General features: G+C 43.7%; 1 protein-coding gene across 4 annotated transcripts in view; it reads right to left on the bottom strand.

Annotated features, from left to right (window-relative positions):
* The window catches only part of B3GNT2 (UDP-GlcNAc:betaGal beta-1,3-N-acetylglucosaminyltransferase 2), a 48,090-nt gene that overhangs the window by 18,762 nt on the left and 3,242 nt on the right, over positions 1 to 26,086 (bottom strand). For 2 of the 4 annotated variants that reach the window (XM_053380370.1, XM_053380369.1), the window contains exon 2: positions 15,380 to 15,470. The gene's annotated coding sequence lies outside the window, so the exon portion shown is untranslated. Of the gene's footprint in view, positions 1 to 4,732; positions 4,947 to 15,379; positions 15,471 to 26,086 lie in introns of those variants that run through there. The other 2 variants (XM_053380368.1, XM_053380371.1) reach the window with 2 other exon arrangements.

Below are 26,086 nucleotides of genomic sequence, written 5' to 3' on the forward strand. Positions count from 1 at the left end.
AAAGAGGCATGCAGGCAAAATGTTTGATACCAGGGCCTAAAGCCCACTGTGTGCCTTCAGGAAATACTGCCCAACAGTGCATGATCTTCTCTACTTCTTTCTGGATCAGAGAAGGGGTTATAACTGGTGGGGGGAGGGCTAGCAACTGCAATGTTTGGCTAAGCCAGCAAGGTTAGAATTACACAGCCCTATTCTCGACTCCGTTTTCTCTGCTCAGTGATCTCATATTATTATGTAAGTACTCATTGAAAGTATGCTCTCTCTCTCTCATAGTAGTTGAATTAGTAGCATGCACTGGTACTTCCCCCCTCTCTCAGATCCAGAATTTACATTGTGTTGGTGCCCAGCAGAATAAGTGGTGCTTATTTATTTAGGAATATTTTTAGCCCCTCCCTTAGTATTGCTGAAGTGACATTGTTGCTGCCAGGATGGCTAACCTAAATACCTCAAGGACCATCTCTTCCCATGTTAACCTACCCGAACCCTGAGATCATCTTCTGAGGCCCTTCTTCTTGAGAGGTCAGGAGGGTGGCAACATGAGAATGGGCCTTCTCTGCAGTGGCTCCCTGTCTTAACATCCTATACCCTTTTTAAAATGCTGGCTCTTTTTTTTGGGGGGGGAGTTATTGGGTTGTTATTTTTGTTTTGATTTTATGTATTTGATATTTTATGTGAACTGCCCTGAGACCTTCAGGTATAGGGCAGTATAGAAATTAAATAAATAAATAAAACAGTTAGAAACAATAAAATCAAAGGGCAATAAAATAGCAAAAGCATAAAATTGCAACAGCATAATAAAACAAAATTCAGCCAAGGTGGTCTGGGGAAATAAGCAGGCATTTGCATAACAACAATAATGTGTAAGAGCCTTTGCCAGAAGCTTCCCTAAGGAAGACATTCCAGAGGCAGGAAGCCAACACCAAAAAAAGCAGAGATAAAGAGAAAAGGTTCTCCAAAGGTCTACTTAGCATATGGGCCAGTTCATTCGCTGAAGGCAATACTTTAGTACCTGGGTCCCAATTTATATAAGGCTTTAAAAGGGTAAGCACTTACACAATGAATCAAGTCTAGAAACTTGACAGGGCTACTTCTGGGTAAACATGCAGCCAACGCTGTTGAATATTCCAGGTACAATCTTTGGCCCACCAAGGACTATAAGGCCTACTGCATTCAGCTAAAATCTGACCTGCTATTTTATGAATTGCCGCAGCTAACCCTTATGTTTATGTTGCTGTTTTTGAGCAACTCCAGCTAGTGGATCTGGGGCTCTGGAATGAAAAAACAAAATAGACCCCCATCAGCCTAAAGTAATGTGTGGTGTATTGTTAGGTATTTATTATTGTGCACGGCAAGCTAGGACTATCTTTACTGTCAATCAGGTGGCAAGAACGTTTTACTTTTGTAACAAGGAGAAATATCAACTATCTAGTTGTCCTTGCTTCTGGACAGTGCCCAAACTTAAGTCTTCATGTGTTATGCTGCTTGGTACACTTGCAGAAATCCTCAATTTCACAATTGCTGCCCCAAGCAATTACAAATCATTGCAGCTCACATGTGTGGGCTACACTCCCAGAAGTATGACCAGAGGTTCTTTGATAAGGTTAGAAGAGAATGAGATTTTTAATCGCAAAGTTATGGGTTTGAGCCCCACATTAGGCAAAAAGATTCCTGCATTGCAGGGGTTGGACTACAGTACATTACCCTCATGGTCCCTTCCAACTCTACAGTTTGATGATTCTGTAAGTTTTAATTGCTACGGCAACCAAGACAGGGTTAAACATTCAGGACATTTTATAATCAGCCCTTTCCCCTGGCAATTCAAAGCATGATTTTAAATCCCCTTGATCCACCCACACAGGACATCCTGACTTTTTAAGAACATGGTCTTCTAAGAGATTCTCACCTTTTATTATAACTTGTTCCTTAAAGTGTGTGTGTCAGACTAGCAGACTCATGATTTTTACAATCCTGATTAACTACAAAATAGCATATAGATTTCAAAGTCTGAAAAGTGGAGTAGCGTGTAAGAGCTATGCATTGACAAACACACTTCTCTATGTTTGTTTTGTCCTTTGTCCATAACATTTGACGTACACTTAAACCTTTATTCAGTAATAACTTTGACTGAGTTATTACAAAGGATTTACTAAACAGGATTTACTTCCAAGCATAAACTCTTTTTTCAGTTTCTGTAATCTACCTTTAATCTGCATCATGCACAAAGAGCCCTAAGGCTTCTTTCATGAAAACACATATGCAAACACTACCAAGCAGCATATTTGGAAGACACTTGAAACTGAGCAGTTGCCTTCATTTACCAGTGTCTGTAAACAGAATGGTCACAATTATCAAGCTTTGGTACTTCCAGGAATCCTAAGAATTAAGCATCCTGGTTGGGGGGTGATGGGTGTTTAAAGTACACAAAACATCTGGCTGGTATCAGTTTGAGGGAGGTTACGTCAGACTCTTAAGCAGTCAGCTTTTCCCCAATCTTTAAAAAATATATATTTTTGATTATAATGTACAAAACAAAACAGGTGAGGATGTGTGTTTGTCTCTCATAAGTAAGTGTATTAAGTTCTGTCCCAGAACCTGGGGAATGCAGATGACGTGTTTATAGCAGGCTGAAGTTCTTTCATGTATATCACAAACATCTCCCAAGTTGCCACAAAATTCCAGTGCCTTTGCCTTCCCCTTTGCTTATGTTAAAAGTTTATTTCTCTACCATGGCTACATGCTACTCTTTGCAACCAGACTCTTAAGCAGCCAGTTGATCCCTCCCTACCTGTAGCATGGCAACTTTTCTCCAGGTTGTTGTACAACTGACCCAGCATGTGACATAAAGGGGAAGGCCTATTAACACCCTGATAACATGGTGACACACTAGGGAATTATGGAAATAGTCCATTCACTTCCTTGGATTATGAGAAGTTTCAAAAGACACCCTTTTGCTACCTTTCACCTAAGCCATACCAGATATATTCTACTCTATGAAAATTAAATGACACTTAATGGGAAAAACCTACAGCATGGGGCATTTTATGAACGCTAACATTACTGTTGTCATGCAGGTGATTAGTTAGAGGTAGAGGTAAGGAAACATAAATATCCATGACTATATCCCTATCTATGAAACAGTGGTATTTACCACTTTTAATAACGTGCTTCGTAACATAACAAAAACTCATCGCAACACATAATTTCTGTGATCTTTGGCAAGAATGGAAAGATTCAAGAGCACAAAAGAATCAAGGATTCCCCTTATCTGATGAAAGGTAACCAATTCTTGTCAAAACAGATTCCATATTACCTAGCTGAATCCTAAAGTTAATCATTAAACTACACCATGGTGGGCTGTTATCTGAAGGTCATGCTAAAGGCTTTTAAAACAATTTCTGCTATACATTCTTGTGTTAAAGACCAACTAAATTTAAAGTAGGTTATTTTAAGGCTTATTCATGTTCGATCTCTGCACCTGTATCAGTGTGGTAAATTCTTTATGCGTGAAATCACCCTCATGGAGTGAGATCATTGTGTCAAACCCTACAATAAGATTAACTCCACTAAATGTGAAAGAAGAAAACTTGCACAGATGCTACAAAAAGAGCTCCTATTGAATTCCAGAGGATGCTTCTATGTTTGGAGCAAATTGGCATGGATTATGCTTGCCACTTCCAATTTAGAATGAATTATTTCTCCACTTTACAGCAGAGGGCTGCAGCTTCTAAGGGGCAACTGTCAGTAGAACTGCCCCACTTCACAACAAGGGCTCTGTGTTGCAATTTTCTTCAATATACTGTAATTCATGACCAATGCCAGAAGATCACAAAGTAAGAGCAGCCAGGGCAAGCGCCTGCTATATTCCTCCTTTCAAATTTTTAACTAGGGGGAGCCCTGTTTAGTTAACACTAAACAAATCTCAAGGCCAACTTACTTTTTCACTCAAGCAGAAACAGAAACAGCTCTGTGTCATGTTGATACCTGAATAACAGCAGCAGAAATCTGGCCCAACCTCTTTTTATTATCCAGATTTCACCATCACCCTTAGTCAACCACCCGCCCCCTCCCAACGGGGCAACCACATACATGTGCACTTAGAAGTCGTCGCCCCCGCCCCCAGTCAAATGTAAAAGTCCATGTGTCTGGGATTGCAACCCAAATGTCTTTGCAGACAAAACCCCTCTACATTTTCACTTGCGCCCACATGAACTCTACCATTCCTGAATGCAGTATAGACAAGGCTGATGAATGGACTGTGCAGGTCGGACAGGCAGCGGACTGCTGGGGGGGGGGCGGGGGGAGAAAGAGAAGAGAAGAGAAAAGAAGAGAAGAGCCAGAAGAAGACAGGCTCCAATCTCAACGCCACAAATCTGAGTCTGGCTCGCACGCGGCCACCTAGGACGCCCGAAGAGGAAATTCCCCAGTTTGTCTCGTAGACCTCAACGCCCATTCTTGAAGCCACAGGCTGAGCTAGAATTTTCCACCTCCAAGCCCGGGGAGCGGGGCGGAAAGCCAGCAAAACACCCGAAGCGGGCTGGCGGCGGAGGGCGCCCGCCGGAGCCTGGGGCTGGGAGGGAGAGGGCGCCAAGTCCGCCCGACGCCCGGCCGAAAGCGCCGCCTCCCCTTCTCCCCACCGCGCCGGAGCAGCCCGCAGGTTCCCCGGCGAGGAGGGCTGCGGCCGCGGGTCCAGTCCTGCCTTTCCCGCCTCGCCCGCCCGCCCCTCGCTCCACACCTTGGCGATGGAGGCTCGCCTTACCTTGGCAGACAATGGCCCGGGCCGCCGCCGCCGCTGCTGCTCCTACTCGTGCCGTCGCCGGTGGATCCGCCACCATCGCTTTTCAGGGGGCGATGGCCTCGTCGGGGGCGCCAGAACCCGCCGCGGCTGCTCCCATTGCGCGCCGCTTCCGCCGCGGCGGCCCGGCGTGCCTCCTGCCCGCCCCCAGGTGCGGCTCCTCCGCTCTTCTCGCCGGGAACGAGGCCGGGGCTGGAGGCCTGGCGGCGGGGCGCGCGGCTTCCCTCGGCTCTCCCCGACGGCAGCAGGGAAGGGAGAGCTGAAGTCCGGGAAAGGGCGAGTGGCGACGCCGCCAACGCCGCTTCCGCCGGCCTCCCTCCTCCCTCCTTTGCGCGCGAGTGACTCACTCCCTCGCTTGCTCGCGGGGCGACTCCGAAAGAGAGCGCGATGCTCTCAAGGGCTCAGCGCGGACAATGCCTAACCCAGCAGCAGCAGCAGCAGCTTGGGCGCCGGCGCCGCGGGCCCGCCAGCTCGCCGGGTGCCGGGGGACATGCTGGCCAGGAGGCTACCTGCGCGGAGGGGAGGGCAGGGCGGCGGCGGGGGCGCGGCCACTTGTTGCTCGGGTGCCCTCCGAGGCTGCTCCGCTTCCCGCCAGCCTCTCGCCCCGCTCGCGCAGGAACCCAAGGCAGCCCCTCAGGCGGCCACGCTGCCGCTGCCACCGGAGGAAACAGACGGGGAACGGCGAGAGGAGCGAGCGAGGGAGCCAAGCTCCACCTCCTGGGCGGCCCCTCGGAGACAGGCCTCACGGGGGGGGGAGGCGGAAAGGGAGAGGGCGCCCGAAAGAGCCCCGCTCCAAGTTCAGAAAAGGAGGGAGCGGGGGGCGAAGGGCGAAGAAGAGCGCGGCGAAGCGCGGCCGGCGGAAAACGCCAGGCTGGCAATTCCCGCCATACAGCAGCTGCGGATCTAACGAGGAAACAGGCCCGTTGCGGCCACGTCTGAACAAACAAACTTGCTCAAACTTCCCTTGGCCGCTGGGGCGAAGCACGGCCCTAGAAGGAGGGGCCGGGATGGGGGTTTGAAGGCACCTTGGCAGGTGCGGGATGCCGTCGGGGCGCCTGGCAGGGTTTCTGCTGTAAACCCCGCGGGTGAGATGCCAACGAGGGCGTTTGCAGTTGCAGAGAAGGGTCTTCCGTGTAAACGGGTCGTAAAGATCCTTCCCCCGCCCCGGGTTTGGCATCTTAGCCCCCACCACATTCCTGCTTCTTCAGCCCTCTTCACCGGCTGGTGGGTTTTGGCTGTTTGGGTTGTATATTTCTGCCAGCTCCTCAATCACAGGTCTGCCAACCCTCTTTCCATTCTGGGCATGTATAGAGGCATTTTTGCACCTGGGTGCACCTTTAAAAATAATCCCAGGAAGCACACAAGAATAAATGTTACTAGCTGTTTTGTATTTTTCTGTTGTAAACAGCCCTGAGATCTTTGGATGAGGGTGGTATACAAGTTTAATAAACAATAATAACAATAGCCTTAGTTATTCTGCTGCACAATAGGGAAAAATGGAATCTTGTGGCTTTTTGCATGAGGCAATATCCATTCCTGTTTGTTGTTGCTTTTTAAATACTGAGATCTTGTGGAAGAGTGGTATTTACCTGACTTGCATAAGGTATGTTTAAGAGTTGTACTGAGGTGGCAGAATTATAAATTAGATGTACTTTCAGCGTACAGCAGTTGGAGGAAATTGGTGTGATGAGTGACCATCTACTGTGCTCAGGTGAGGGGCAAATAGACATTAGGGGTGTGGTGCTATGAGGCTGCTTATTGAAACATCATGCGTGACAAAAGGCCAACTCAAAAAAATACACTAACAATCTTCTACCGGGGTGATTGGATGGGTGGCTGGGTTATTTTCACTTATCAGATTTTTTACATTAAGGGGAAATCTGGATTAAGTGTGTGTAAATCAATAAATACAGGCCAACGTTTTGATGCCCACAATGTTGTGTGGACTCTGTGAAAAGCATATGTTCACGAACTCATTCCAAAATTACGGTAACTCTTTTGTCTGGAAGCCCCTCAATTGCTTTGTTGCTTTCCTGTTCTTCCTTCACTATCATCAGGACAAATTAGGGCTTCAGTTTTTCATCTACATTTGGTATAATTACACACAAGCAATTAGTGCACCAAAACAGAATCTCCTCTAGGGGTTTGCTGGAGTAAATTCTCATTAGAATTCAGCACAAATACAAGGAAACGGATCCTTGCATATCGTCTCCAGCTGTCAGCCAGTCTAAATTCTACAAGACATCTGCTAGTTCTGAGAGTCACTTCATTACCAAAGTCAATGTAATAATTGCTATTAACAGGACAAGAATTCAGACCTTGGTATGGAAGGGGAAAGCTATTTTGGGGGAAAAGAGTAAGAGTCGATCAGGTTCCAAAGGTCAATCCAACTCTCATGTAAATTTGAGACTAAACTGTTACAAAGCAGTGTAGTTTGAGAGCATTGTTGTGGTATGTTTGTACATTCAAACAATTTATGTATAAACTTAAAATAGACTCGCTTGAGTTGGTTGTATGTCCATAGCAGCCGACTCATTTTGCAGTGAGCCATATAATAGCAAAGTGTATGGGAGAGCTAGGATTCTATTGCCAGTCCATTTTTCATCTAAAAAGTATGGAGCCCCTTGCCCCCTCCAGCACTTTCAGCTCATCTACTCCTCTCTCAGCCGAGTGCAACAAAATTAAGGGTTCAGTTCTGTGCACTCCAACTTTAAAGTAACCCCACTTAGGATAGAACTGCAGTGACAACATTCTTCCCAACACAAGTCATACAGGAAAATGTAAACAAGTTCTTAGTTCACACTGTAGCACTATGTCTTATAGAGTATATTTTTGTGTGTAAGAGAGTTCATGTGTCATCAAATTTCTAAATTAATGCCATGCAGTTTAATGTCAGTATATATTAATCTTTCTAAAACTTGTAGAAGTTCTCAAGAGTATAGTAAAAAGTGTGTATTTTAAGCTTAGAAAAAAATCTAGATTTAATGCAGAGCTTTCCAAACGTTGGTGACACACTTTTTAGACATGCATCGTTTCGTGACACAGTAATTGAGTTTTACTAGCAAACCAGAGGTTAAACTAATCCCTTTCCAGCCCCAGGAGGAGTGTGGGGAGCGTTCGTGTGACACACTGCAGCCGACACACTGTGTCACGACACACAGTTTGGAAAGCTCTGCTTTAATGTAAATCGGGGTCCCCAACCTTTTTGGGCCTGGGAGCAGATTTGGAAATCTAAGAAACTGCTGTGTGCACCACAAAGTGCTCAATTCACACCAGATAAATTAGTGATACTCAGACCACTCCTGCATGCAACAGCCCCTCGCGCATAACAGCTATTTACACTCCAAAAATAAATAAAATAGAAAAAAGGAGGCAATAGTCCACCCCAAACTACAGGCAATGCCACCCCACAAAACAACAACAAAGCCAAACTCCAGGCAGGGGTGCTGGCAGGTGCCAAGGGATGTACCTGAGGATGCTGTGGTGACCATGGGCACCATGTTGGGAAATGTATATGTAGATCAATTTAATGCATTTCCTCCCCTCAGATAAGTAGAAGCCATGTGTAGTTAATAAAAGCTTTGGTCTCCCTCTTCCTAGGGACATTCACAAGCTTCTAAAGGCTAGGATCCAGAGATACTTTAGACTGGACCTAATGGTCAGCGGTCCCTTTACCTTTAAATGCCAGAAAACTGGAATAGACATGGAGTTTCTGTAACTGAAGCTGTCATGCAATTGAAGGTACCATTCCATGTTACAAGTACCACTACATCCTCCTTGCTGTCTCTGCTGGTTCATCTGTCCTCTTTGTGAGCAATTGATCTCATGCTGAATCAAGTTCCATAATTGGGGGAATCACTGCAGAGAAGGCTCTGTTCAACATTCCTAGTGATTTCTGCAAGTGGGTATCTCAACAGGTCCTTTAGAGTAGAACTTAAGGTACAGGCAGGTTGATACATGTGTAAGTAACCTGCCCCAAACTATTTGGGGCTTTAAAATTCATGACCACTTTGAATTGGGTGTGGTAACTGGGCACTGGCAGCCTACGACACTGGATCAATACTGGTGTACAGGCATCTCAGGTGTGTTCAAGTCATGTGCGACCACGCATATGCATGGTACCAGAAACCTTGAAGTGGGGGAAGAGACCTGAAGAGCCTTATCAAAGCCCTGCTGTGCCTCCGGCTCACAAGGAGACCCTCCCTAGAGCCTGAAGGGGATGTCCCCTTTGGGCTCTGGCGAAGATCTCTTCATGAGCTGGAGATGCAGCGGGGTGCTCCTCACTTAGACACAATTCACTTATGCATGCAGATATCTTTCTGTGGTTTCATGTAGAGGTTAAAACATATGGGGGACAGAATAAAACTGAGACACCCCATAAGTCAAAGGCCTATGAAACAAATTCCTCAGCAGCACCTTCTGTAAATGATTCTCCAAGAAGAACCAGAGCTACCACAACACTGCATCCCAGCCCAGACAACAGGTCCAACCATTTCCAGCATAAGTCATCCACTTGGGCAATTATGGCTGCTTCTGGTCCAAAGCTAGGCCTGAAACAAGACTAGTATCACCTGACACTGCCCGCTCACATCAGCTTACCGAAAATGGAACATTAAAAACTGGGAGGTAGATCTCTCAAACCAAACGTCTAAATTAAGCTTTCTTACCATGGGTCTCACAACTGCCTCTTTAAAAATTGCAGGGATCATTCTCCTCTCAAAAAAGGTTTTCACGACATCAAAGATTCACACACCCAGCCCTGCCCTGGCAGTTTTCATCAGCTAAGGTAGGCATGACTCCGGAAGACAAATAGTAGACCTTATCCCTCCAAGTAGGTGGTAGACATCTTCATGTTTCACAAGCTGTGACATGACCATATGGCACACACTGTCACAACTATGGCATCAAAGTAGGCATGGCTGCAATGACTTTATCTGCTAATTACTTAACTAATTCTTTGAGGATTATTGTTTTGTTTTTTAATAAGTATTTTTGTGTTTATACTGTAAACCTCCCTGTGATCCTCGGATCAAGGACGATATAGAAATTTAGTAATAAATCCCTCGCCAGGTCTGCACCCAGGAGGCCCTTCACTACATGAAAGATCTCTGCAGGACTATGTTGAACAGACAGTGGTGGCAAAGTATGATTTGTTTGCCACAACTTAATAAGACTGCAAGTGGGTTTTCATCTCTGTTCTGATGTAATCATAATGAGTCTTCTTCCATTTATGTTATAGACCCTATGGTTTCAAGGAGCTAATACTGGCTCAATGACTAGACTGAGATTATTTGAGAGTGATCAAAACAACATTCTCTCTGACCCATCTTTCAAGATGCAGGGGCAACAGAGGTTGGAGAAGGGCTGGAATCAGCCCAGGACACTTTGATGCCTGAGGTAAAGGATAAGATGCTACTCCTCTCCCATTCTACATAAATAAGCCAATTGGACTGGTAGCTAAATTATGAAATTTTGCATGTTAGCTTGGGAGGTCAGGGCAGGCAATGTGGCACATGCAGTTCTATTTTCCTCCACTTTGCTGCCCCTCCATATCTCACCCCGTCCAACTCCCCATCCAAGCATCTGCCTCACTCTGCCTAATGGTGGGGCCAGTCCAGGGAAGAAGAACTCAAAAATTGCACAGCAATTATACTAATCCCTTCTGTCTCTAAATGTGATCCCTATTTAATATTTATATAGCACTTTCCCCAATGTCAACCTTCATTAGAGCTAAGATCATTACTTTTGACAAAACAAGTATGCAAGAGTACAGTCTACTACACCTGAGTGGTCCTTATGTAGAACTGGCACTTTTTAAAAATAGTTCCTGTGAAACAGTGGTATTAGTATCTAAAAGGATAAAGCTGCACTCCAATTCAGCTCTTTAGTTCATGTATGCTGCTAACTGTTTCTCCTAGAATGTCCTAAATCTATTCTTTGACTTCCTGTGTGTCAAAAAGAGTGGTTACAAAGCAGTATAGTCTAGATATGGTGTCGCCTGGGGATGAATGTTTAGTTGATTAGTCATTTATATTTTAACTGATTAAGCAATCAATGGATTAACTGTAAATCAATTTGTATATTACTGTAAATTCAGTATGTGCCTTTTTAAGCATCGAGGGCAAGGACATATGAGGGCACAAAAGCCCTCCACACTTTCCCCACTCCCCCAATCACTGGAGATGTTATTTAGTATTTCAATGGACTTCTGACATTTGACCAAGCAGATGCACTTTCAAGCATGTCATCATGAAGGTAAGGGCAAGAAGCATGCTTTATTTCAAATGAAAGCTGAGATTCTCAGGAAGCTAAATTCTGCAGAATCGTGGTGAAATTAAATCAGACAGTACAAGATACAGACTTTTTGCAACATCAGATTGTCTCTGCACCGGAAAAAGTAACATGAGAAGTAGACTTGAAAGATAAGACTGATTATGTACGATAAGATAAAAGTTGAGGTGAAAGCCCTTGAATGCTTCTCTCTTGGGAAATACCTGAGTAGGAACTATTGCTTGCCAGATCAAGCCTCACCTTATTGTATTCAGTAAGCAAATCACTGCAAATTTTACCTTCACTCTGTTGCTTATGGACTTAAAAAAAATGAAGGGGTATTTTTCCTTTGATTTGATGGTGTTTACATTGTAAAGCTTGTAATATATTGTATAGCTTGTAATATTGATCCTTGCAGTGTGGTGCTATTATTTGATGAAATGGGATGAGAAGCACTAGTGTGTGATGAGGCAGCTAATTTTTATTTCCTGATGTGCCCAAGTAATTATTTATCCCTCACATTTGTATCTATTACCTTGGAAATGGCAGTCTCTTTTCTCATGTAATGCACAGATACAAATATTTTAAGGAGAGTATTTTCATTTGTTAAAAGGAAACAATCATGCTTCAGAGTAGGAGGGTCCCTCTTTTTAAAGTATAAAAATAATTACACAGTCTTCATCATAACTATGGTAGATACATGCTTGTTTATCTGTCTAAACCAGAGGTTTTCAACCTGTGTGCCTCAGCACCCTTGGGTGATTTAACAATTGGTCAGGGGTGTCGTGGGATTCCCTTCTTCTCTCTCTCTTTCTCTCCCTCTTCATGTCACCCATGCTTTCTGCATATCTACAAATCCTCTTTTTTTCTGCACCAAATCTCTCCATTTTTTTCTGCACCCAAAAGGGTGGAATGGGGGAATCCCCACTTACACATGTCCTGTAATGGAACCTCAGTGAAAGTGGCTCCCAATTCTACGGGGGGGGGGGGACACGGACCATTTGACAACAGTGGGACTGAGCTCTATGTCAACATGTTTTAAAATGCAGTGTCAGCTCCTCTGAGACACCCAGTGACAATAGGGCATTTTTATATCTGAAAGGCAAACTTGGGTACATTTATATATGCTTGCAGAATGCAACTTTTTTTTAGAATATATGTTTCATTTTCTATCTGTATATAAAACAGCATCAGCATTAGACACTGCAACTAGCAGTCTTGCATGTGCAAGCAAAACTGACCACTTGCTGGAACAGGCCAGGGTCCAAATGCTGGAATGAGTTCAGGAAAAATAACTGTTTGCTATAGTAGCTGCTTGCTTCCTAGTGATTACTTTCACATATATATGTGGATATAGCTAAGAATTATATGACAGAATTTGAAGCAATGGGAATTGGACCTGTTTCAGGTCTGCCCTACAGCTTTCTCTTTATCCCAGATCCCTGCAGGCTGCTTGTGGCTTACTCAGTTCTAAAGCAAAGTTATTATGTGCATATGCAAGGCCTTCTCAATTATTCCCCTGCATGGCAGGTGGAGCCTAGCATTCCTCAACACCAGATTCTCAACACCAGATTCTTGACGCCTACTTGAATTCTTGCCTTCATGTCCTGCTTGTGGGCTTCCCAAAAGCATCTGGAAGGCCACAGCTTGAAACAGAATGCTGGACTTGGTGGTCCTTAGATCTGATTCAGCAGAGCTACTCATCTTCTTATTCAGAAGTGGTTCTAGGGTTATGTTCTATTATGAGTCGCTCATGGTTACAACTTGTGGGAGAGATATTTAGAAATGAAAAGATACAAAAACCTGCAAAACCTGTTTACTAGTAGAAAAGGTGGGATGACTATATTCACCATAAGATGTGATCACTCTTTCAAACTGCCCACAGGACTCTCAAAACCTAGTCTTTCTCCAGTTGAAGCTGAGAACACACGTTATATATTGCTTACAATACCCACATCTGCAAACAAACAAATTTGCCTTATTTACCCATGTCAAAATAATATCTTACTGGATTCCAATGGATTTCCCCCATCCCAGTACCTCCTTTGTTATTGTGGTAAGTTTGCCTTGCTTTCTGTTCTTTTAAAGCTTCTGGGTTTTGTAGCGTTCCAAATTTCATAGTACATAACTGAGGAAATTATAGTCCTAGCTTTCAGTGACTTCCCCCAATAAATGCTCATAAGAAAAGGTGAATTTCTTCTTGACTGCACAACATAATTTGGCTTACAAGCTATTTATTTAGCATGAAAGCCACCACCACCAGATTCAGCCTGGGATATGTTCATATTAGCACAACGTGAAGCCAAGGCTGCTGAAAGGCCAGACAGGACAGAAATATGGAAGGGAATGGTTATGTAATGTCTCAGCCAAAAGGATTAACATGACTGAAGGACACAGAGCTCGATTCAGCAATACTGCCTGCCCCAGGCATGTCCCTGTGACGTTGGGTTGTAAGAAAGCTTAGGCATTCTCTTCACTTTTTGCTTCCTTTCGTTCCCCTCAGAAATGATTTTTTTCTCAGCAACCCAAAAAGCCTTCAGCATTCAGTTTTAACCTAAATCGGTGATGGACGCTTACAAGACCACAATCTGAGTCCTTTCTTTGACAAGACTCTTGAGTACTTCGTTGGCACATATACGGAGTCAATTCTGCAGCAACACAAATCTGGAACAGCCATAAAAACTGGGAGTGAGAGTGCTTGCCTGGGTTCTGCTGATGCCACCTCGCAGAGTAAGCCTTCCACCAGGGAAAGCTAATCAAATATTACAGTCATCTTGTAAGAAAGACAACCATGTGTTTCAAACTTTAGGAAGAAACTGTGATAGAAGCCCATGCATAACCCCCTGTTTTCTCCCCAAATGGGATTTAATTGACTTTGATTGGTCTATAAATGTTACACGCAATGGCATGAATCATAGAATCAAAGAGTTGATGGTTATGTCACACTTCAACTTGCTATACAAGGCACCAGAAAACCTCTTAAATCTTCTTCCCTGTGTGCATTAATGTTTTACTTTCCACAAGCATGACCAATCTGGGTCCACTTTGCAATGCACCGTTATCATATGTTTATTGCCCATGCACTCTCTCTGTCACACATGTGACATTGCAGTCCAGGTATGTTTGGGAATAGAGCCTGGAACAGCTAGAAGCAAAAATCTGTAATAGAGACCTTTGTACACTATACAGTATACTGAAGACAAAGGATCTGGGTCACTTAAGAAAACAATACTGTAACATTTCCCCACACCCTAAAGGGATTTAGTAATCTCTTTAAACCACCTGCATCATGTTCCTCCCTCATCCACTGTCATCTGGCAGCAGTCATTTCATACCATCAAGCTACAAGAAAGCAAGTGTCGCTACACCCTCAGTGGGAGATGAGCAACTTTTGGCTCCTCCTTTTCTTGAACTGCTCCTTTCCAGCTGGTCATTATAAGAACTTTGTTCACTGAGGTCTAGTGGCTGAGTGTTTCTTTCTCCCTCCCTCTCAATGCCTTCTTTTGCGTTGTATCTTAGATTATCAGCACAATGTCAGATATGTTCTTGTATTTTATCTTTGTAAGCTGCTCTGGAACCCTTTTTGAGATGAGGTGGGTTGAAGATATTTTAAATAAATCACAATAAATATAACACTACATGCATGTGATAGGTCTGTCCCTGAGAGTACAGTTCTTCCAATATAAGACCAAAGGAAACATTGCTCACAGGGAGAGCAGTGAAAAACTCTGGAATCCAAATGAACATATTTGGGGAGAGGGAAGCTAACCACATCTTGGGATGGTCACATGACTATCATTCTCCATGTCCCTCCCAGGGTAAGAGCTTTTTGTTGAAAGAAACCATTTATAACAATCCATGGGGACATATAACAAGTTGTCGTGTCTACTGTACTGTTAAACAATTAAGTCCAGTATTCCTGCCTTCTAGACTTCTGTCAGGCACTAAAGTTGAATAAGGTTTCATCTTAATATAAAGCAATGTATACTTTCACTCTCAAGTAGTAGTCAACTCACTATTATAATTTCTTTGCAATTTCAGTTGCACATAGAAGTTTCTAGGCAACCACAAGAATAATAAACATGGGTGGGTGGAGAAATGTTCATAATGGGGGGAAACTCCATTTTTACATGGTTTTATAAAAGTATAAAGGTTTTATACAGTAAAATATAAAAAAGATATGTGCAGTTTTTAAAATCTTTTGCCAGTCACTTTTGAACAAATTCATATTTCAATGAGTATTATTTTGGCTAATGGCCCATATTTTCACCACCATTAAAAACCATAAATGTATATATAAGACAAAATGTAACTTACAAGGAATAAGAGAGGAGCGAAGCAGAGAATTCAAATGTGTCGACAACAGCGGACGGTGGTTTTCACATCAATTTGTTCAGTCTCCTTGGACCTAAAATTAAAATATTAATTAATTTAAAAATATGTATATATATTTAGGGTATTGGATGTCCTGGAGGCTTTTTCAAAAAGGCATGACGCAGTCTGCTAGATGCTGGGACTGTAATTCAGAATGTGCATCAAGAGTTCACATGATATAGTGATACAGGGGAGTGGCCCTGTTGTGTGGAAAAATCTTTCTTTGGTTTTGGGAACATATTTGTTTGTGGATGTTGCTCTGTGATCCTGGAGTGAATGGGTCACTCAGTGGGATACAGACGTGGCAGAGGATGTGGAGAACTGAGAAGCAATTAATTGTGGTGTGATGAGCATGGAAGGATATGTTGGAGTAAGCATGGTGGGGGTAGGTGTGAGGGGAGTATGAATATCCTGCTGTTATTTCTGGGAGGAGAAGGTATGGCATAGTTAGTGGCAGTGATCAGAAAAATAGAACGGGACATCAGCTTCATGCCATCCCCTCTACTGACCCAAACTTGCAGGGAACTGGTGACTTGGCTACTGGGACTCCCAGGCCTCAAATATACAAACCAGATCAGACTTTCTTTACTTTAAGAAATTCTATCTCAGTCCAGAAACTTTCTACTCCGTTATAATGAACAAGACACATCTTGAGCACCCCCCCACCCCACCCAATAAACACAAGGTCGTGTTTATTCTTAGTTAATCTCATTGGACAGGGACCAAGAGGAGACTGTTACCATTCATACCTACTCTATCAGCTTACTTGGTTGTTGGCAAGTGTTAATGGTCAATTCCCCTCTGTGTACATGATGAACCTCAGGTGTCCCAAGAAGAATTGGCTTTCCCCTGATTCATCAATTCATTTCTTCCTGGCCAGCCCTTTTCTTGAATCTCCAGAGAGAAAAAGAATGGGCAGGATTCATTTAAGCTGATGTGTACACAGAATGAGGTCCACTTGTGCAATGGGACTCCACCCTTGCATCCCCTAAATCTGTCTGTAGGGTTTTGGGGAACCCCCAGCACAGGTTAAGGGGGTGCATGCAGAGAGAAGAGAGGGTGGCAACCTTGTTTTAAGCATGCATGCATACCCACTTTGGGCTACATTGAATTCCACACAATGAGATCTCCCCTGGTGCTTTTATCACCCCTTTGAATGCCTTCTAGGGTACCCTGCAATGACTTGTTTGCATGGCGCCTGAAGGGACTCTACTTCCAACTTATCAAACCTAGCTTAGAATCTATATCAGGGTGAGGTTAGTTAGAAATCACTTGTTTATTTTTAAATTTCATGCTGCTTCTTATTCTTCTACTTGTTTATTTTGAAGCCTTTAATAAAAAGTTTAATGATAAACCTGGAGCTGACTGAATAAGGTTTTGTTTGCCCACAGTCTCCTTCATCCACAGTTGGCTACTTGTGCCTAAAGCTACCTGGTTAACAGAAGGAAACTGGCCCAGATCTGCTGTTCTCCACAGAAGAGGTCTGAATTCTTACACATTCAGACTAGGGTTATATAATGTGGGTGGTGGCTGCCTCTCGCTCTCAGCTTCACCTACCTCACAAGGATATGTGTACCTTTGTCACACATGGTTGTCCAGCTAAATAAATTTTAATGCAACAAGTACTGAGGCTAATGGATTTTGGAACTGTACAATCATTTCCCCTAAGCTAGTAAACAGCTGCTCATACTGTTTAAACAGAGGTACCACTGATTGTTTCATGACTCAACCACAAAATGTTCAATGTTAATCTCACATCAAGGAGTAGGCAGGAATAAAGTTAAATAGATGGCAAGAAGCTGATAGTTACCCATATTTATACTAATTAATGATGGGTACTCCCCCTTCCCCCAAGATATTTCCCCTTTACCCTGCACTCACAAAGCAGCTGGCAGCTGTAATTTCTGTGCAGGTATTTTTGAAATAAGTCATTTCAGAATGGAAAACTTAATATCCCGTTATCAAATGTTCACAAATGTCACCAATATCAGAAAGTATAGATGTTTCAGGCTGTAGAAGTAGAGTATCTAACTGAAATCATTAGAACAACTGTGAATTATGGAAACTGGTAAAATTTTGTGATGAAATAAATGTCATTCTAACAAATGGGTGGAAAAAGGGAGGCCGTTTTCACGGATTCTCCCCTCTGCTTGCAGCTCCCCTTACTGAGCACATTTTCAGGGGCTGTAGGGACAAAGAAACTGTGTATGTTGCCTCACTCCCTTCTCACCAGCAGAAGCATCCTGTGAATGGAACTCCACTCACAAGATGCTTCCAAGGGTAGAAAGATACAGTTCAAGATTAGCAAAGTCTGATGTAGATCCCTTTTTACAAAAGTAAGTCCCCCTTTTCCTAAGATGGTCATAATGAAAGAACTATCTGTAATAGCATTAAGGAGTGTCTGAGGAAGCCACAAGGCTCTGGTTAAAAATATCATTTAATCCAGAAACACTGAGGGGGGGTTAGTATCTGAAACACTTTATTGTAGTCAGAAGGTCTTGAAAAGAAGTATCATGTGCTGGATTCTCATTTGTATTTCACTAACCTTCAATCAGATGATAAGATATAGGGGAGAAACACAAATTTTCCATCCAGCTGACACAAAAATTTCAGACATTTTCCTCCCCCTCCTCCAATGAAGCACATCTGCCTAATTTCAGATACAGTGGTACCTCAGGTTACATACGCTTCAGGTTACATATGCTTCAGGTTACAGATTCCGCTAACCCAGAAATAGTGCTTCAGGTTAAGAACTTTGCTTCAGGATGAGAACAGAAATTGTGCTCCGGCGGCACGGCAGCAGCAGGATGCCCCATTAGCTAAAGTGGTGCTTCAGGTTAAGAACAGTTTCAGGTTAAGAACGGACCTCCGGAACGAATTAAGTACTTAACCTGAGGTACCACTGTAAATGGTCAAAGGGCTCTTCATTTAACGAGTCCATTAAGAAAGGCATTGACTAATTCCTATTTGACATAATATCAAAAAACCAAGACAAAACAAAACACCCTGGTGCAATGCAAGAACAGAAAGAAGAACAGACCTGAGTGCCAAGGTAAAGAGTGTTCCTCCCAGGCGCCCTCCAGCTGGAGGGTGCCTAGGAGGGATGTGGCAGCTCGGGTGCCCTGCAGGCCCAGTGTCACCCGGGATGATCAGCCCCTCTCACAGCCCCTAACCATGCCACTGGTGTATGAAAGTCCTGGGTTGCCAAGACGACAAGACACACACCCCCAGTCTCACTGATGTCCAAAGGAAAGCAGAGCAATACATTTGGCACCAGCTGGGCTGCAAGAGTTACTGGAAGAAGGCACACAAGGCACCATCCAGGCATCTTAGGGACTCCACTCTGGATATTAGGATTTACTCCTTAGTCTTTCTTCTCCCAAAGATATCTGACAAGGGGGAGGAGATTAAGGATCAGAGTTTTCCTTCATTTAGATGGGCTACCTTCCCTGGCTGATGAGCCCCATCTGCCCCTCATTTCCCTCTACACCACATGCAGAAACTGCCTTCTTGGCCTTTAGACCCACTTACTCAATCTGCCGGAGCCTGTCTTTGTATGCTGAGAAAGTCCCTAATTCACGGAGGGCTTAAGACCCATCGGCTACCCTCACCTAGTTTAGCTGGCCAGTTCCCGGGGTGTGGTTGCTGTTGCATGCTGACAGCTTCTAGGAACCACAGATGAGAGTTGAGTACAGGTTGGGGACTAAAGGTGGACAAACTACCCAAGAAGGAGCAGGACATGTCTCCCACCAGAGGTTCTACCCCTTCCCTACCACCCCATACACCTCTGCAGACCTATGGTCTGTATTTAAAATGCTAAATAGGTACCCAAAAACAAAATAAGAACAAATATAAGATCAAAGTTCCTGTTTTCCAGAAATTGGTCGATTGCCTGCCTCCTGAAGAAACAGGACCGCAGTTTGGGAGTGCTTCTAGATCCAGTATTGTCACTAGAAGCCCAGGTAGCCTTAGTGGCTAGAAGTGCCTTTTAGAAGTTGTGACTGATGTAACCATTACAGACATTGCTGGACAGGGAAACCTTGGCCACAGTAGTTCATGCCCTGGCGTCTTCAAGACTCAATTAGTGCAATGTTCTATTTTTGGAACCTTAAAACATTTTTGTTCAGACAAGCCTATCCAGACATGTAGAAATAATGTGTGTTTTATCTCTTTTTAGCTACTGTTGATTTTAATAATGTTTTGAATGTTTTGAAATACCTGTTTTTAACTGTTGTCACTGATAATTTTAATGCTTTATTTAACATTTTCATAAACCGCTTAGTTTTTTGTTACTATCAAGTGGTATATAAATTAGTTTTTAAAATTGACTCTAATAATTAAAGTGTTAAATGCAAATGGTGCAACAAGGAACTGTACTTTTGTTTTACACATACAATCAAGGATCATTTGTCACTCCCTTAAGTGCACAAATCATGGCACTTTTTTATTATTATTACTACACATCCCTTTTTTAGTTTCCAATGATCAGATTCTTTTGCTAGAATGTGGTCTCACTGTTCTCTCTCTGTGAACCTTGTGTGTCCCACTGTCACACAGCATATAATCTGGCCCTGGCTAAGGAAACTGAAATGAAGAAGAAAAAGAAGAGATAGGAGGCACCAAATGAACCGTTACTCATTCCTGAGTAGTTTCTGTTTTCATAAGCAGAGAAGTGTGGTGTTCACCTCAAGAAACAGCCACAAAGGACCCCATTTATCCTGAAAGCACCCCCCTAATTTGAAGTAAGTAGGGTCTTTTTGGCTGAGGGCTTAGAATCATAGAATCATAGAATTGTGTCTTGTGTCTTGTGTCTTGTAAACCTGTTAAAGCTATTAACTGGCTCCCCAGTGGTAGCACTGTGCTTACCCATCTCTCTTTCACAGGTAAGGAAATAAAACAGAAAGAAGTTAAGTGAATTCCCCAAGGCTATACAGAGAAGTGACTGGTGGATGGGGAATTTGAACACATTCATTTTAAAGCTACAATCCTGTCATGCTATCTCTCTAGGCAATGCGTGTCTCACTCTGGGGAGAAAAACATTACGCAGAAGTCATGGAAACTTGTCAAGCGAGGTTCAGCAGTTGCTATCTGGCTACACTTTGGAACATGGATCATCATCTTGAAGCCAGAGAAGCTGAATTCAGAAGGGAAGAACAGAGAATGTCTGGCCTATGTCTTATCTTTTGTGAGATACCCTTCTAAGTTCCCTTTCAAAGTCAAGAGTGAAATCCAGTTCATATGTAAAAATATTGAGATAGGCAAATCATTATTGCCATATTTTTCCGTGCATAAGATGCCCCCATGTATAATTTTGGGGACTCCAAATTAAGAAAACACCCCTCAGCGCTACCCGTGTATAAGACGAGCCCCTTGTGATTGATTGTGTGATTGCGGAAATGAATAAAAGCCCCCCATCTAAACAATGACTATCATCAGTGCAGGTAAAATTTCTTTTTAAATTTTTTATCATCTACAATACTGTCTTATTTATTTTATAGCACAGTACATTGGTTATTGCTTTCATTTGATGGATCAATGGTCTTGTTGGATAGTAAAATTAATGTTAAATTGCTGTTTTAGGGGTTGTTTTTAAAAGTCTGGAATGAATTAATCCATTTTGCATTACTTTCTATGGGAAAATGCGCCTTGGTTTTGGAACACTTTGGTTTTGGAACAGACTTGCAGAATGATTTAAGTTTAAGAACCAAGGTACCACCGCAATGCTGACTTGGCAGCCCCCACCCCAAACCAACTGCTGTGCAAATCTCCCTTTACCAAAGGCTAAAGAATCATAACATTAACAAGATTCTTGCACTTTGTTACAGCAATAAGAAGAAAGACACATAATCAACATACAGTACTGCATTAGTATCCATGCATTAAGCGGCCTGGGGAGCAGGTATGCGTTGTTTTCCTCTTATGTAAGAATAAAGCATTGCCAAAGGTCATTTGGGACATTTATCAGGGCAGGGATGGAAGCAGACCCAGCTCTCCTGATTTCCAAAGTGAGTACTGAAAACTATGCAACTGCAACACTTGAGAAAGCATGCCTGCCATTCTTTGTACATTGTCAAGGGCTGGGTATACACAACACCTCTAAAGCATATTCCAAGCACATTCTTTCCCCCCAAGGATTCTGGGCCTTCTAGTTTGTTAAGGATTGCTGAGGATTGTAACTCTGTGACAGGCAAACTTTCCTTGAGGGAAAGAATGTGCTTGGAATGTGTTTTAAAGCTTTAGTGTGTACACAGTCCTTGGCAATATAGGAAGAATGGCAGGCAACCTTTCCCAGGGGTTGCAGTCACATATTTTCAGTATTCATTTGTGAAAGAACTCAGCACTCTGATGTGAAACTTTAAATAAATCAGTGTAGACACATCTATGTAGTTCAAGGCATTTGAGCAATAGCCTCTGCTTCTATGCAAAAAGGTCAGCGGAGGGGGGGTGAGCTAGCTCAGATACATAAGGGTAATACTTATTTGTTCAGTGCTAAAAAAGAGGGCCATATTCATTTTTATGGAGTTGCTATCAGCATGTTTTCACCATCCTTCCCAATCTGTCACAGTCTTTCCCCTAGAGCTTCTGTATGCTGCCAAGGAATGTTAAAGTAGGGCCGGCCCACCCATCAGGCAAAGTGAGGTGACCACCTCAGGCAGCAGGATCCACCAGGACAGAAGATCCCAATATTGATTTTTCTTCCCCATTTGTTCCTGATCTTCCCTTACCCCTTCTTCCCTGGTAAGGAGGAGAGACACCATTTTGGGGTCTGCCTCAGTTGCCAAAATGTCTTGAGCCAGCCCTGATTAAAAGTATTGCTGGATGGCAAGGTAGTGGAAAAACTAGCATTCTGCAGAGGTCAGCCACTATCTGCAATTCTTCATATCCACCAAAAGGGCCCACATCCTATAAGCGACCTGTCTTTCATTATAGGACAAATTCAAACATCTCCCGATGTAGTGTGCATGAGTCATTTGCCATGACACTCAAATAGTGCCCCCCTGCCATTTTACAAGCCAAGACTCTGTGCCTTAAATGGGCAGGCAAGACTCTAGCACTGCATCTCCAGTGCCAAAAACAGCTGTGCTCACTGCATTTCTGCAAGAGGCAGGTCTCCTCTGTCCACAACATAAAAATGGCTACCCTAACCATTAGGTCCAGTCGCGGACGACTCTGGGGTTGCAGCGCTCATCTCGCTTTATTGGCTGAGGGAGCCGGTGTACAGCTTCCAGGTCATGTGGCCAGCATGACTAAGCCACTTCTGGCGAACCAGAGCAGCGCACAGAAATGCCGTTTACCTTCCCGCTGGAGCTATTTATCTACTTGCACTTCGTGCTTTCGAACTGCTAGGTTGGCAGGAGCAGGAACCGAGCAACGGGAGCTCTCCCCGTCATGGGGATTTGAACCGCCAACCTTCTGATCAGCAAGCCCTAGGCTCTGTGGTTTAACCCACAGCGCCACCCACATCCCTGTATTACCCAGGTACTATATGGTTGCTATCCCAGAGACAAAAGGTATACCTTTACAGAGCAACATCTGGGGCCAGCTATCTTCTGTTGGGAGGGCAGAGTGAGGTGCAATGTTGACCCACTACTGATTAATCCCTTCCCAAAGTAAAACTAGTTATGGCCACGGTTTTAAACCACCTTCTTCACATTGTGCCTTGAACTATGGGCATTTCCTATGCCATGCAAACACCTCTTAGCAGACTGAGGTCTAGTGTTTCTATCTGAACATGGTGTAAACATTGGGGAGAAGAGGAGCTGTGACATCAGTGATGCTGTGGGCTCTATGCAAATGGTGATTTGCATTAAATCACATTTCAGGCACTTATTCAAACCACCATGGTGTCACAGGCCTTGGGAAAAACTATTCTCCACTCCCAGTTATTAATCACAACAAAAAGGGGTGCTTTTTTCAAGCATCTGATAAAATTATGTCTTTTGTTCAATAGTAAAATCTTTTGTTTCAGTTTGTATTTACAGTAGGGGTAGGCCAAACCAGTTTGAGTTAACCTGGTACAGTTTCATTGGCTAAGAATGATGTCCCCATTCATCTCTACAGAGCAAAAAGAGAGAGAACTCTGGGGGTGGTGTGGGAGTGGCTGGGTACAATGGAATGGCACTATATCTTGAAGTACCCCTTGAAATGTTTTAGGGTAGTTTCACTTCTTGCTGAAAAAAATGGCCCAATTCGCCACCCCATTTCTCTGCCTTGAGTATGGAAGCTAAAGGAAGGGGTCTTTCCAGCTTAGCTCTAACACCATTTGACCTCATGGTTCTACTGAATTTGTCTCTTAACCAAAAATGCTGTAGATTCAATTGACCTTTTTGACTGTTGCAAAAGAAAAGATGTAGCAAAATACAGAGGAGCAAGCTGCATTCTTGGCCGAAAAGTTGGAATTTTGCATGCACAAAAAGACAGATGATGCAGAAATACAACTTTAAACCTGTTCCTTCATAACAAAGCTGTCATGACAGAAAAAGCTTTCAAAAGTGAAATCTTCTACAAAAAACCAGATCCACTGTACTGAATGAACAAGAACATCCTGTTTGTGCTATTTTAATTACATTAATGTTATTCAATTAGGATTATAAGATGCCCAGGGTCTGTCATAAGACAGAACACCCTGGTTTCACTATAATGTAAAACAGAGCGGCACCAGAAAATGTCAGAGAAGAGCTCTATCAATGGATGATCAGTTCAGGAAAGGGCACTCTGAGGATCATGGAAAATGTTCCTAGCCAACCGTCTCACATATCTGCCACCATTCATAATAAGTTCTCACCCAACAATATTTCCTCAAAAGGCAAATGCTTTCATTTACTAGCTCCAGTCCCCAGCCAACCAGGAGGCAAGAACAGGCAATTATTCTGCCAAAAGTGTCTTTGCTGCTTTCCCTGCCTTTCTTTCTCAGCCTCTGAAGTGAACATTAGCACATTTGGCCAAGCGCAACTTTTCCATCACTCTAGCACTACTTGAGATACTGCATTTTCTCCCTACCCCATACGTATGAAAAAGAAGAAGACCTTCTTTAGCTCAGCTGTTAGCAATACTAAAAGGTAAAGGGACCCCTGACCATTAGGTCCAGTCGTGGCCGACTCTGGGGTTGCGGTGCTCATCTTACTATACTGGCCGAGGGAGCCGGCATACAGCTTCCGGGTCATGTGGCCAGCATGACTAAGCTGCTTCTGGCGAACCGGAGCAGCGCACAGAAACGCCGTTTACCTTCCCGCCGGAGCGGTACCTATTTATCTACTTGCACCTTGACGTGCTTTCAAACTGCTAGGTTGGCAGGAGCAGGGACCGAGCAACGGGAGCTCACCCCGTTGTGGGGATTCGAACCACCAACCTTCTGATCGGCAAGTCCTAGGCTCTGTGGTTTAACCCACAGCGCCACCCACGTCCCTTTGAGCAATACTTAGGAGGCTTAAATCTAGTGCGCGCATCATATGCGATGTCAGATGTGGCACAGGCAGAGATAGATTTGTGGCTCACACAGATGATCCCTGCAGAAAGCAGGACTGAGCTCTCTGTGCACCAGCTGATGTGTGGGGAGTTCAGTCTTGTTTGGTCACTTCCAGCCCCATGGGGCAACACCGACAGGTCTCAACCCAACTGTCAAAGTTGGCCTGCAGGGTGGAGGGGAGATAAATATCTGGTTAAAGATAAAGAATCCCCACTGCTGACCTAACCAGTATAGCCACAGAATGATTCTCTGATGCAATGCAGTACCACGAGAGTGCCTACAGATGACCACAGTGGCAGGACAGAAATGTAGGGAAGGCGGTCATCCCTCAGATCAAGTTGTTTATGGTTTTATAAACTAGTGGCAAAATATTAAATGTGGCCCAGTAGCATAATGTGCAGTACTGTCGGAAAGCAGAAGTAGCTAGAAGTCATGCTACCGCCTTCTGCACTTGCCTGCTGCTTTCTTGGACCAACCATAAGGGGAGCTCCACATAAAATGCATTAATCCAGTCTTGAGGTCACCAGTGCATCATCCACTGTAGCTAAAATATCCCTATCCAAGAATGGTTGGACTTGGCACATGACTGGAAGCTGGTAAAAAGCATTCCTAGTCATTTGGACCTCCATGACAATGATGGATCAAAGAAGCCTCCCAGACTACAAACATGCTCCTGCAGACAGAAGGTAGCTTCATCCAGAACAGGAAACTGACATATTTCTCATACAGCATAACCAATCATCCACAGGCCTCTGTCTTGCCAGAATTGTATTACATCTGTCCACCATGGTGAACAGAATGCTTCTTTCTGCATGCAGACTTCTCAGAGGGAACTGAAGCAGGCTGAACAAGCCTCCACTTTCTGAACTCCCTGATCCAGTAGAGGTACTAATTTGTTTAGCCATTTGTCCAATAAACATCATGCCAATCTTCCATTCATCTTTTGACTTTCTTCCAGTCTTAAAATATCTCCTGTAAGCGGTGTTTATTATAGTAGCAATGGCAGGAACAGCAGCTTTAAAAAACAAAACAAAAAACTATTCTGCATTTAAACATTAAAGGTGTGGTATGCATTTATAGTGCTGCAGTAAGTGCAAAGATGGTGAACTGGAGGCAGAATGGGGAGGAGGAGGAAGTGTGTCAGGACCAAAATTTCCTGCATTTTGAGGCTGGACTGCACTGAG

The sequence above is a fragment of the Podarcis raffonei genome, chromosome 3, assembly GCF_027172205.1.
Source record: "Podarcis raffonei isolate rPodRaf1 chromosome 3, rPodRaf1.pri, whole genome shotgun sequence".
NCBI lineage: Eukaryota > Metazoa > Chordata > Lepidosauria > Squamata > Lacertidae > Podarcis > Podarcis raffonei.